The sequence below is a fragment of the Oncorhynchus keta genome, chromosome 27 (assembly GCF_023373465.1).
Source record: "Oncorhynchus keta strain PuntledgeMale-10-30-2019 chromosome 27, Oket_V2, whole genome shotgun sequence".
Taxonomy (NCBI): domain Eukaryota; kingdom Metazoa; phylum Chordata; class Actinopteri; order Salmoniformes; family Salmonidae; genus Oncorhynchus; species Oncorhynchus keta.
In genome coordinates this window covers 18,320,011-18,333,531 of record NC_068447.1, presented here as the reverse complement: position 1 = coordinate 18,333,531, position 13,521 = coordinate 18,320,011, and positions in this window count along the sequence as shown.

Here is a 13,521-nt window from a genome sequence, read left to right as displayed (position 1 = left end):
ATGCACAGACCAAATACACCCCTGGAACTCAGATTAAAGTGTTTCCATATAATCACCTTACACTGATTAAAGGAAAACTCAACCCCAAATCTATCTTTTTGTATTTGTTTCATTAGTCCATTGTTGATATAGTTCCAAAATGTTTTGCATGTCAGCAATCAAGATTTCAAAAATACAGAAAACTGGCCCATGAGGTGCATTTTGCATGATATGATGCAAAATGGATCATACGGGACAGATTTCTGTATTTTGAAAGTTACATATCTTAACTTGATTGCTGACATGCAGAACTGCTTTAACTCAGCGACATTTGTGGTCATGGTTGTCATGACGTTGACCTGATGGGGGAGGTTAATGACCCCCAAAAATATCTTTCCCCTTTTTCCTCCCTCTACTCTACCGATGTGACTATTGAAAATCCCTTTGTTAACATGGAGAGTCTGGTAACATCAAAAGGTGGGAAACGAAACCATATTTCGGTAATCCAACCACTTGAAAATATGCGTTGGTACTTAATGAATATGATATCAGATCAGTTGGCGTCTGAGACATAATTACTGATGATAGGTTGACATAAACTGTATCTTGGAAAGTCTACACATTCTAGTTAGCAAATTCACATGGAATTGTTGTGCAATTTAAATGTTTAAATATGAAACTATTTGTGAAAATATGAAATGTAATTTTAGATCCTAAATGAGAGAATTGGTTTTCATGAGTGAACTATGCTCAACTCAGTGGCCCCGCCCATGTGAACAGACATTGGTTGTAAACTATGAAACACGGTCCTCTCTCCCAACCCTATATAAGCCCCTTTACGAAAATGCAACTTCCTGTTCCAATGACGTGTGGACTTGAGGTCCCCACATTGAAAGGACAAAGACCACCTACTGAACTAAGCCAACCTCAGCAAGAACCTAATGAAATTAGCATCAAGTTTCAATGTGAAGGTGATGACCTACACGCCGGATGGATGAATTTCGACTATACCAGCCAGAATATATCATGAGCTTAAAGTTTGGCAACTTGGTATGAACTATCACGCCCTGACCATAGAGAACCCTTGGTTCCCTATGGTGTAGTAGGTCAGGGCCTGACTAGGGGGTGTTCTAGTATGTATATTTCTATGTTGTTGCTAATATGTTTCCCAATTAGAGGCAGCTGTTTATCGTTGCCTCTGATTGGGGATCATATTTAGGCAGCAATTTCTCCACATGTGTTTTGTGGGATATTGTTTGTGTTAGTGTGTTTGGGCACTACGACTTCACGGTCTTTGTAAGTTTTGGTTCTAGTTTCACTTTGTATTAAAAAGATGTGGAACTCAATGCACACTGCACCTTGGTCCGCTCATTTTGAAGATTGTGACATGAACTTTGAACTCTTATTCACTAAAGAAGGGATACCTCCTAGCCATTGCGTTAGCGCAGCAACTGTAGACGTGGGCTAGGAGAGGATGGACAGAGTATCTATTCTACCACATGACGACGGTACTACCAAGTATTCGTTCTGCCACCAGACATTCTTCAAAGGACAAACCGGCCTACTAATCTACCGACTCGCAGCTCAGAGTAAATATTTATTGCATTTTCGTTCTTCAAATGGCGGTAATTTAGAATGCATAAGATACTGTATTTACGATAGCATAGCTTCTCCCCTTGTTACTCAGTCTTCGCGCTCTTTCATTCAAAACCCAACACCCTTTGTGTAACCAGCCATCATAACTGTGCCGTCCGCGAAACGTTTCTTTATGACATCATTTGTAATCAATGTATGATCCATTATGTGTAGATGTAATTCTGAGTGATTATTTAGTAAATAAATAATTAAACCAAATGTTGTATTGCTGAATCAACTTGTTAACCAGGGTTCGTGATGATAACCAAGAATGTTCAACTTTCAGATGAGACTAAATAAGGTGAGGATTGAATATTGACTGCTACTGATGTAAAAGATTACCAGGTCTTTAAGAGTTCATTCGGAAGACAACAGCTCTATAAACATTATTTTGTGGTGCCCCGACTTTTTAGTTAATTATTTACCTGATTAGCTAAATCAGGTAATACTAATTACAGAGAAATTATTTTATAGAAAAGCATGCCATATCACTTAATCCGGCATAGCCAAAGACATGACATGAGGCAGCAAAGCAACCCCAAAACATCACATTACCACCACTATGCTTGATCGTTGGTATAAGGTTCTTACTGTGGAATGCAGTGTTTGGTTTTCGCTGGGAATAATGGGACCCATGTTGTCCAAAAAGTTATACTTTTGACTCAGCTGTCCATAGAACATTCTTCCAAGAGTCTTGATGATCTTCCAGGTGCTTTTTGGCAAACTTGAGCCAACTTTTTGAATGAGGTGGGTCCAATTATGTCTGAAATCCAAACACTGAATTCCACAGTAAGAACCTCATAGCAAAGGACCACAAATGTTGCTAAGTTAAAACAGTTCTGGACCAAAATTCCTCCACAGCGATGTCAGAGACTGATCAACAACTACAGTAATCATTTGGTTGCAGTCATTGCAGCTGAAGGTAGAACAACCTGTTATTGAGTGTAAGAGGGCAATTACTTTTTCACACGAGTGAGGTGAGCTTCTTATGGCTGCAGGGGCAATATTGAGTAGCTTGGATGAAAGGTGCCCAGAGAAAATGGCCTGCTCCTCAGTCCCAGTTGCTAATATATGCAGTGGGGCCCCATACAGTGGGGCAAAAAAGTAGTTCACTTTTCAACTATACTACACTTCAACTATGACAGACAAAATGAGAAAAAAAAATCCAGAAAATCACATCGTAGGATTTTTAATGAATTTATTTGCAAATTATGGTGGAAAATAAGTATTTGGTCACCTACAAACAAGCAAGATTTCTGGCTCTCACAGACCTGTAACTTCTTCTTTAAGAGGCTCCTCTGTCCTCCACTCGTTACCTGTATTAATGGCACCTGTTTGAACTTGTTATCAGTATAAAAGACACCTGTCCACAACCTCAAACAGTCACACTCCAAACTCCACTATGGCCAAGACCAAAGAGCTGTCAAAGGACACCAGAAACAAAATTGTAGACCTGCACCAGGCTGGGAAGACTGAATCTGCAATAGGTAAGCAGCTTGGTTTGAAGAAATCAGTAACTGCTCCCATGTCTTGTGTTCCCCAGTAACTGCTCCCATGTCTTGTGTTCCCCAGTAACTGCTCCCATGTCTTGTGTTCCCCAGTAACTGCTCCCATGTCTTGTGTTCCCCAGTAACTGCTCCCATGTCTTGTGTTCCCCAGTAACTGCTCCCATGTCTTGTGTTCCCCAGTAACTGCTCCCATGTCTTGTGTTCCCCAGTAACTGCTCCCATGTCTTGTGTTCCCCAGTAACTGCTCCCATGTCTTGTGTTCCCCAGTAACTGCTCCCATGTCTTGTGTTCCCCAGTAACTGCTCCCATGTCTTGTGTTCCCCAGTAACTGCTCCCATGTCTCGTGTTCCCCAGTAACTGCTCCCATGTCTCGTGTTCCCCAGTAACTGCTCCCATGTCTTGTGTTCCACAGTAACTGCTCCCATGTCTTGTGTTCCCCAGTAACTGCTCCCATGTCTCGTGTTCAGTCAACAATAGAGATGCAGAGGCTGAGGAGATCTGGCCATGACTCTTAGGTGTGTGTGCTATAACAGAGCCAAAGTAGTCTGGGAAAGGCGATATGACAAGGTCATCCCCCTGTCTCAGAGCCTGGAGACAGAGTGATAGAGAAAGGAAAGCAAATACTGTATGAAAACCTGTGATGACAGAGGCCTTTGTGTTTTGGCCAGGTCATTGCTCAGACACGTGCAAGCACACGTACGCACAAACACACAGGCTTGGGGCTGGATTAATGTGGGAAAACTTTGAGCTAGCCCTACCAGCATCCAGAACTAAAGGGCCGCAGCAAGCTGTCCAACCCATGCCCAAAATCATGAGCTCATCACTGTGTGTGTGTGTGTGTGTGTGTGTGTGTGTGTGTGTGTGTGTGTGTGTGTGTGTGTGTGTGTGTGTGTGTGTGTGTGTGTGTGTGTGTGTGACTGTCCTCACTGACCTGCTGTCCTCCTACACATCAGCATGCTACCTCACTGTATTTCCTGTCATCGTGACCCAACCATATGTCGTCCTTTCTCTCTCTCCCTATTTGTTTGAAATGCATCCTTCGATCCTCTTTACCTTCCCTTTCCCTCCCTCACTCCATCCCAAGCCTCTCTCTCTTTCTTCCCTTCCTCTATCCATCTGTCCCTCCCTCCCCAATGCTCTCCGATCTCTCCTTATATTAACACAAAAAAATGACATTTGAAATTAAATACAAGATTGTCTGAAGTTCAAATGCAAATTTTACCTACGCAGTATTACTGCGAGAGAACTGCGATCTACTGTGCTTCAACAACAGATGTACTCACATTGGATGGGTTAATTAGGATTCAAGCCTTCTCTCAAACAGCCTAATGCAGTACATATTCTAAGGGTATGTTTATGCTATGAGAACTTGTTCTCAACTAGCCTACCTGGTTAAATAAAGGTGACATAAAAATTAAAAATAATAATGTACTTGGTAATGTAAACGTGTTTTTTTCATGGAAGATACACATGCAACCTGCCATCTGGGAATATGTTCAATGTTCCTGATCTTGATATACAGTGCATTAGGAAAGTATTCAATTTTGATGTTACAGCCTTATTATAAAATAGATAAATATTACACGTTAATCTACACACAATACCCCATAATGACAATGCGAAAACTGTTTTCTATATTTTTTTGTAAATGTAAAAAAAAATGAATGCCCTGTATACCTGGACTAAAATACAACATCAATAGGAGATATCCAGCCCAAATTCTTTCTAGTCCAAGACTATGTGTAATCTGTGTCTACAAAACCACTCCTTACCCCGACATTTGACCAAGCCTTATAAATAAGCCTATTGAGACAAGGTCGTTGACAGTTTTTTAAAACATATTTTGAAGCTTTACATGGTTTATTTTACTGTTAAAAAAATGGAGTAGTGCAACCTTATATTTTGGGCTATGATAGGATAAAACAGTAGCAATCTGTGATTGCTTCATACATTTTAATACTTCTAAATTATTTACCCACACCCATTGATTCTTGAAGAATATAACAGATAAAGTAAATGCCTCATAAGCTTAGTCCAATTGTCATACCGCATCAGAAACCAAAATATATGCTTGTTACACTCAATTCATTGTAAACAATGTAATTTAAAACAAACACTGTTTAGCCTCTGAATATGGTTAAAATTGTCCGTTTGTATCAGTAGTCAATGAATTTGAGAGTGGTTACATTTATCCACCCCAATTCTTCATATTTTTAACAAAACAATGGTGGGATGAAGGCTTTTGTCACGCCTTGGTCTTAGTATTTTGTGTTTTCTTTATTTGTTTGGTCAGGCCAGGGTGTGACATGGGTTATTGTGGTGTGTTTTTTTGTCTTTGGGTGTTGTGGGGTGACTAATTAGTCTATGGCTGCCTGAGGCGGTTCTCAATCAGAGTCAGGTGATTTATCATTGTCTCTGATTGGGAATCATATTTAGGCAGCCATATTCTGGTAGTGTTTTCGTGGGTGATTGTTCCTGTCTCTGTGTTAGTGTTCACCAGATAGGCTGTAATAGGTTTCGCGTTTCGTTTGTTGTTTTTGTTATTAAGTTATTCCATGTATCATCTATTCTTTATTAAAGAACATGAGTAACCACCACGCTGCATTTTGGTCCGCTTCTCCTTCAACTGACGAACGGCGTTACAGCTTTGTTATTGTTTTAACTGCAAATTGCCCTTGTAGCCCTATCTGCAGTCAAATGACCCAGTGGCCTTATGGGTGGAATGTTTTTTATTATTTATTATCATAATTTCATACTTTTTTAAACGCCGAAAACCCAGTGTATCTATGTCAAAGGGTTTTGCTATATTTCAGTTTTCTGTGATGTATATAAAATGCAATATATCTGACATGGTACATGTGAGGTCTATACATTTGTTTCAAAGTAGATTTGTCAACGTCAAAGAAACATGATGCGTGACCCTGATTCCACCCACTGCAGTAAAATGTTATTAAGAACCAGTAGGTATAGATCAACATTAGGAACATTGTAAATATTTCCAGATGGCAGATTGCATGTGTCTTACATGAAAAACATTTACATTTCCAAGTACATTAATGGGGTAAACCTACTCTAAGAGTATGTACTGTATTAGGCTGTTTGAGAGAAGGTTGGAATCCTAATTAACCTATCTAATGTGAGTCCATCTGTTGTTGAAGCACAGTAGCTCAATACAGCTACAGTATTGTAGCAGAAGTCAAGCTGCTTACGCTGAAAAGTCTAGTTAGTGGATGAGTCAAATTGGCTTTTCAAATACCTGTCTTTTTCGACTTTAGACAAAAGCTCATATTTCATTTAAAATATATATATTTTTTAATTTCTGATAATCAGTGGTGCTCATTACTTCAGTAAAAATACTTTAAGTTACCACCTAAATAGTTTTGGGAGGTATCTGTACTTTGCTATTGATATTTTTCAGAACTTTTACTTTTACTTCACTACATTCCTAAAGAAAATAATGTACTTTTTACTCCCTACATTTTCCCTGACACCCAAAACTACTCGTTACATTTTTTATGCTTAACAGGACAAGAAAATGTTCCAATTCATGCCCTTATCAAGAGAACATCCCTGGTCATCCCTATTGCCTCTGATCTGGCGGACTCACTAAACACAAATGCTGCGATTGTAAATGATGTCTGAGTGATGGAGTGTGCACCTGGCTATCCGTAATTAAATAAAAAACAAGAATAGTGCCATCTGGTTTTCTTAATATAAACCATATAAGATATGTCCTCTCACTGTCAACTGCGTTTACTTTCAACAAACTTAACATGTGTAAATATTTGTATGAACATAAGATTCAACAACTGAGACATAAACTGAACAAGTTCCACAGGCTTGTGACTAACAGAAATGGCTTAATGTGTCCCTGAACAAAGGGGGGTCAAAATCAAAAGTAACAGTCAGTATCTGGTGTGGCCACCAGCTGCATTAAGTACAGCAGTGAATCGCCTCCTCTTTGACTGCACCAGATTTGCCAGTTCTTGCTGTGAGATGTTACCCACTCTTCCACCAAGGCACCTGCAAGTTCCCAGACATTTATGGGGGGAATGGCCCTAGCCCTCACCCTCTAATCCAACAGGTCACAGACGTGCTCAAAGGGATTGAGATTTACATTTACATTTACATTTAAGTCATTTAGCAGACGCTCTTATCCAGAGCGACTTACAAATTGGTGCATACACCTTATGACATCCAGTGGAACAGCCACTTACAATAGTGCATCTAAATCTTTTAGGGGGGGGGGGTGAGAAGGATTACTTACCCTATCCTAGGTATTCCTTGAAGAGGTGGGGTTTCAGGTGTCTCCGGAAGGTGGTGATTGACTCCGCTGTCCTGGCGTCGTGAGGGAGTTTGTTCCACCATTGGGGGCCAGAGCAGCGAACAGTTTTGACTGGGCTGAGCGGGAACTGTACTTCCTCAGTGGTAGGGAGGCGAGCAGGCCAGAGGTGGATGAACGCAGTGCCCTTGTTTGGGTGTAGGGCCTGATCAGAGCCTGGAGGTACTGAGGTGCCGTTCCCCTCACAGCTCCGTAGGCAAGCACCATGGTCTTGTAGCGGATGCGAGCTTCAACTGGAAGCCAGTGGAGAGAGCGGAGGAGCGGGGTGACGTGAGAGAACTTGGGAAGGTTGAACACCAGACGGGCTGCGGCGTTCTGGATGAGTTGTAGGGGTTTAATGGCACAGGCAGGGAGCCCAGCCAACAGCGAGTTGCAGTAATCAAGACGGGAGATGACAAGTGCCTGGATTAGGACCTGCGCCGCTTCCTGTGTGAGGCAGGGTCGTACTCTGCGGATGTTGTAGAGCATGAACCTACAGGAACGGGACACCGCCTTGATGTTAGTTGAGAACGACAGGGTGTTGTCCAGGATCACGCCAAGGTTCTTAGCGCTCTGGGAGGAGGACACAATGGAGTTGTCAACCGTGATGGCGAGATCATGGAACGGGCAATCCTTCCCCGGGAGGAAGAGGAGCTCCGTCTTGCTGAGGTTCAGCTTGAGGTGGTGATCCGTCATCCACACTGATATGTCTGCCAGACATGCAGAGATGCGATTCACCACCTGGTCATCAGAAGGGGGAAAGGAGAAGATTAATTGTGTGTCGTCTGCATAGCAATGATAGGAGAGACCATGTGAGGTTATGACAGAGCCAAGTGACTTGGTGTATAGCGAGAATAAGAGAGGGCCTAGAACAGAGCCCTGGGGGACACCAGTGGTGAGAGCGCGTGGTGAGGAGACAGATTCTCGCCACGCCACCTGGTAGGAGCGACCTGTCAGGTAGGACGCAATCCAAGCGTGGGCCGCGCCGGAGATGCCCAACTCGGAGAGGGTGGAGAGGAGGATCTGATGGTTCACAGTATCGAAGGCAGCCGATAGGTCTAGAAGGATGAGAGCAGAGGAGAGAGAGTTAGCTTTAGCAGTGCGGAGCGCCTCCGTGATACAGAGAAGAGCAGTCTCAGTTGAATGACTAGTCTTGAAACCTGACTGATTTGGATCAAGAAGGTCATTCTGAGAGAGATAGCGGTAGAGCTGGCCAAGGACGGCACGCTCAAGAGTTTTGGAGAGAAAAGAGAGAAGGGATACTGGTCTGTAGTTGTTGACATCGGAGGGATCGAGTGTAGGTTTTTCAGAAGGGGTGCAACTCTCGCTCTCTTGAAGACGGGAGGGACGTAGCCAGCGGTCAGGGATGAGTTGATGAGCGAGGTGAGGTAAGGGAGAAGGTCTCCGGAAATGGTCTGGAGAAGAGAGGAGGGGATAGGGTCAAGCGGGCAGGTTGTTGGGCGGCCGGCCGTCACAAGACGCAAGATTTCATCTGGAGAGAGAGGGGAGAAAGAGGTCAGAGCATAGGGTAGGGCAGTGTGAGCAGAACCAGCGGTGTCGTTTGACTTAGCAAACGAGGATCGGATGTCGTCGACCTTCTTTTCAAAATGGTTGACGAAGTCATCTTCAGAGGGGGAGGAGGGGGGAGGATTCAGGAGGGAGGAGAAGGTGGCAAAGAGCTTCCTAGGGTTAGAGGCAGATGCTTGGAATTTAGAATGGTAGAAAGTGGCTTTAGCAGCAGAGACAGAGGAGGAAAATGTAGAGAGGAGGGAGTGAAAGGATGCCAGGTCCGCAGGGAGGCGAGTTTTCCTCCATTTCCGCTCGGCTGCCCGGAGCCCTGTTCTGTGAGCTCTCAATGAGTCGTCGAGCCACGGAGCGGGAGGGGAGGACCGAGCCGGCCTGGAGGATAGGGGACATAGAGAGTCAAAGGATGCAGAAAGGGAGGAGAGGAGGGTTGAGGAGGCAGAATCAGGAGATAGGTTGGAGAAAGTTTGAGCAAGTTTGAGCAGAGGGAAGAGATGATAGGATGGAAGAGGAGAGAGTAGCGGGGGAGAGAGAGCGAAGGTTGGGACGGCGCGATACCATCCGAGTAGGGGCAGAGATCCGGGCTCTTCGCTGGCCATGGCATAAAACTGACATTTCTGTCTTGAAGGAAATCACACACAGAACGAGCAGTATGGCTGGTAGCATTGTCATGCTGGAGGGTCATGTCAGGATGAGCCTACAGGAAGGGTACCACATGAGGGAGGAGGATGTCTTCCCTGTAATGCACAGCGTTGAGATTTCCTGCAATGACAACAAGCTCAGTCCTATGATGCTGTGACACACCACCCCAGACCATGACGGACCATGGGTACAGACCAGAGTACAGGCCTCTGTGTAGCGTTCCTTCGACGATTAACGCAAATCCGACCATCACCCCTGGTGAGACAAAACTGCGACTCGTCAGTGAAGAGCACATTTTGGTCCAGCAATGGTGAGTTTGTGCCCATAGGCGACGTTGTTGCCAATGATATCTGGTGAGGACCTGCCTTACAACAGGCCTACAAGCCCTCAGTCCAGCCTCTCTCAGCCTATTGCTGTTCGTTCCTGGTGTATCTTGGGCAGTTGTTGTTGCCATCCTGTACCGGTCCCGCAGATGAGATGTTCGGCTGTACCGATCCTGTGCAGTTGTTGTTACACATGGTCTGCCACTGCGAGGACAATCAGCTGTCTGTCCTGTCTTAGGCGTCTCACAGTACGGACAGCGCTGTCTAAGGCGTTTCACAGTACGGACATTGCAATTTATTGCCCTGGTCACATCTGCAGATCTGCAAATCTTCAGGCCCTGGTCACATTTGCTATACTCATGCCTCCTTGCAGCATGCCTAAGGCACGTTCACGCAGATGAGCAGGGACCTTTCTTTAGGTGTTTTTTAGAGTCAGTAGAAAGGCCTACTTAGTGTCCTAAGTTTTCAAAACTGTGACCTTATTGTCCTGCCGTCTGTAAGCTGTTAGTGTCTTAACGACCGTTCCACAGGTGCATGTTCATTAATTGTTTATGGTTCTTTGAACAAGCATGGGAAACGGTGTATAAACCCTTTACAAATTAAGATATGTGAAGTTATTTGGATTTTTATGAATTATCTAAAGTCAGGGTTTCTTTTTTAGCTGAGTTTGTCATTTCAAATTATTTATACTTTTACTTTTGATATTTTAGTATGTTTAAGCAATTACAATTATTTTTGATACTTAAGTATATTTAAATCAAATACTTTTGGACTTTTGCCAAAGTAGTATTTTACTGGGTGACTTTCATTTTAACTCATTTTCTATTAAGGTATCTTTACTTTTACTTAAGTATGACAGTTTGGTTACTTCCACCACTGCTGATAATAGCACAAGTCTTGCTACCAAAAAGTGTCATTGTGAATTATAACTATTTATACAATGTATGGGTTTAATACTGAATGCTGATTGGTTAAAACTGCATTCCAGCCAGTGTCTATTCCACAAGTTACCACGGGCTAAATCTATGACGTTAAAATGTCTATTTGCTCTGTCCCACAGTCTCATTAGCCCAGCCAGGCACTTTATGAACTTGATCTCCACTATAAAAGCATCTTGACATTATCTCACATTTCATTTAGACTAACATTTTGTTTTCAACAGCGGATATTTGTATAAACTTTGCTGTCTGTCTCTTCGACATTTGCAACATTATTTCAATATTCAAATCCAATCTCCAGCTGTCCCATAGTAATGAACGGGACGAGACAGACAGGTAGACAGCATTTCTCAGCCAGTCAAAATCATGAATCAGCTGGCATAATTTTTATGGATATATACAAAGAAATGTCAATTGGAAAAATTAAAACGATCAAAGTGCATTACTAAGTTTGCAGCCTTTTCAGCTTCAATTTGAAATTATTGTGTAAGCTGTTGTTGGCTAGGACCTCTCAACAACAGTCTCCTGAAGAGTGGGCACATGTTCTATGCCAGGCGAAATTGTGCCTCATTAGCTCATTGTTATGGATGTATCCAAATAAATGTAACAGCTTAAAAACAGCTTAAATAAATGCAAATGTGTCTACTTTGCTGTTATTCTGGCTGCACTTTTTGACGTGACTGTAAGTTAGCCGTAGTTGGCTAGCTAGCTAGCAAGAGATTAGAACGTTGCCTGCCAGTATGGCAATGTAACATTTAGAACAAACGACTGGGTTGCGTCCATAGATACAGAACAGACTGAACAACTGGGTCGCGTCTACTAGCAACCGAACCAATAGTGTCACACCCTGACCGGTTTCACCTGTTCTTGTTATTGTCTCCACCCCCTCCAGGTGTCACTTGTTTTCCCCAGTGTATTTATCCCTGTGTTTCCTGTCTCTCTGTACCAGTTCATCTTTTATGTTTTCAAGTGAACCAGCGTGTTTTTCATGTGCTCCTGTTTTCTATTCTCTTTTTCTAGTCTTCCCGGTTTTGACCCTTGCCTGTTTTTTCTGGACTCCGTACCCACCTGCCTGACCTTTCTGCCTGCCCTGACATCGAGCCTGTCTGCCACTCTGTACCTCTTGGACTCAGTACTGGTTTTAGTACCTTTTTCCTGTCCCTGACCATTCACTTGCCTAATCCATTTGGATTGTAAATAAACAACAAATACTCTAACCATCTGTCTCCTGTGTTTTCTTTCTCAGTGCTCTCCTATTTTTGAGCTACAGCCATCTTCGTTTCCTTCAGACCAATCTAAGATAGAGTACGTTATTACGCTAATGTCGGGAAGGGTGCTCTCCTGGGCTACGGCAGTTTGGGAGCAACAATCCTCCATTTGTTGTCATATGGAGGATTTCATGGCAGAAGTGAGGAAGGTATTCGATTCTCCAGTATCCGGGAGAGAGGCAGCCAGTAAACTTCTTGAATTATGTCAAAACTCCCATAGTATGGCAGACTACGCGGTTGATTTTTGCACGTTGGCCGCCGAGAGTGCCTGGAAACCGGAGTCTCTATTCAATACTTTTCTTCACAGATTTTCTGAGGTGGTAAAGATGAGCTAGCTGCTTGGGAACTACCAGTGGACCTCGACTCCCTCATCGCCCTCACCATGAGAATTGATGGATGCCTAAGGGAACGCAGGAGTGAGAGCAGGTCTGGTCTCGGGCACACTCGTTAATCAACAGTGGCTCGCTCACCTCCGAGGGAACCCAGAAGTCCCCGAGGATGGTTTTTCCAAGAGGATCCGAAGCCACCAGAGCTCCCTTGAGAATCAACGACGATGGGTTTTGACCTTTTGCCTGTACACGACCATTCTCTTGCCTACTGCTTTTGGATTGTATATAAACAACAAAGACTCTAACCAAGGGCCTTGTGCCCTTATAAATAGAATGAACCTGCAGTCGGCTTGTAAGCAACCCTAGATTTGTGTCGGGACTATAACTTGTGGAAGGTTGATTGTATCAATTAATTCATCAAAATAACATTTATGAAAATATGTCAATCATTGTTTGAATATGTTGGTAACTCGAATGAAAGTCACTTAATTGCAATTGCATAAAACAACATGGCTGTCAATGGCAGCCTAAAGTGGTTGGTTTTCAAAATGCTACTTTAACAGCTCTTTAACAGTTTAAGCTACAGACACTAAACTGTAAAAAGGTCTACAGTTACAGAACGTGTTAATCAACAATATAATTATTTAAATATACATATTTGCATAACTTCTCCGATTTTATGAATATAGCGGAGGGCAGAACAATGACATTTACCAGCTAATTTGGATCCCCATTGACTGCCGCAGAAGCGGCAAGTACTCTTTCTGGGGTCCCCCAAAAAATACAAAACATGGCAAGTAACAAAACAATAATACACTAATAGACACGGACACATTTAAAATACAATGATATTTATTTATTATATTGAACCTTTATTTAACCAGGTAGGCTAGTTGAAAACAAGTTCTCATTTGCAACTGCTGGCCAAGATAAAGCAAAGCAGATCGACACAAACAACAACAGAGTTACACATGGAATAAACAAACAATCAATAATACAGTAGAATAATCTATATACAGCATGTGCAAATGAGGTAGGATAAGAGAGGTAAGGC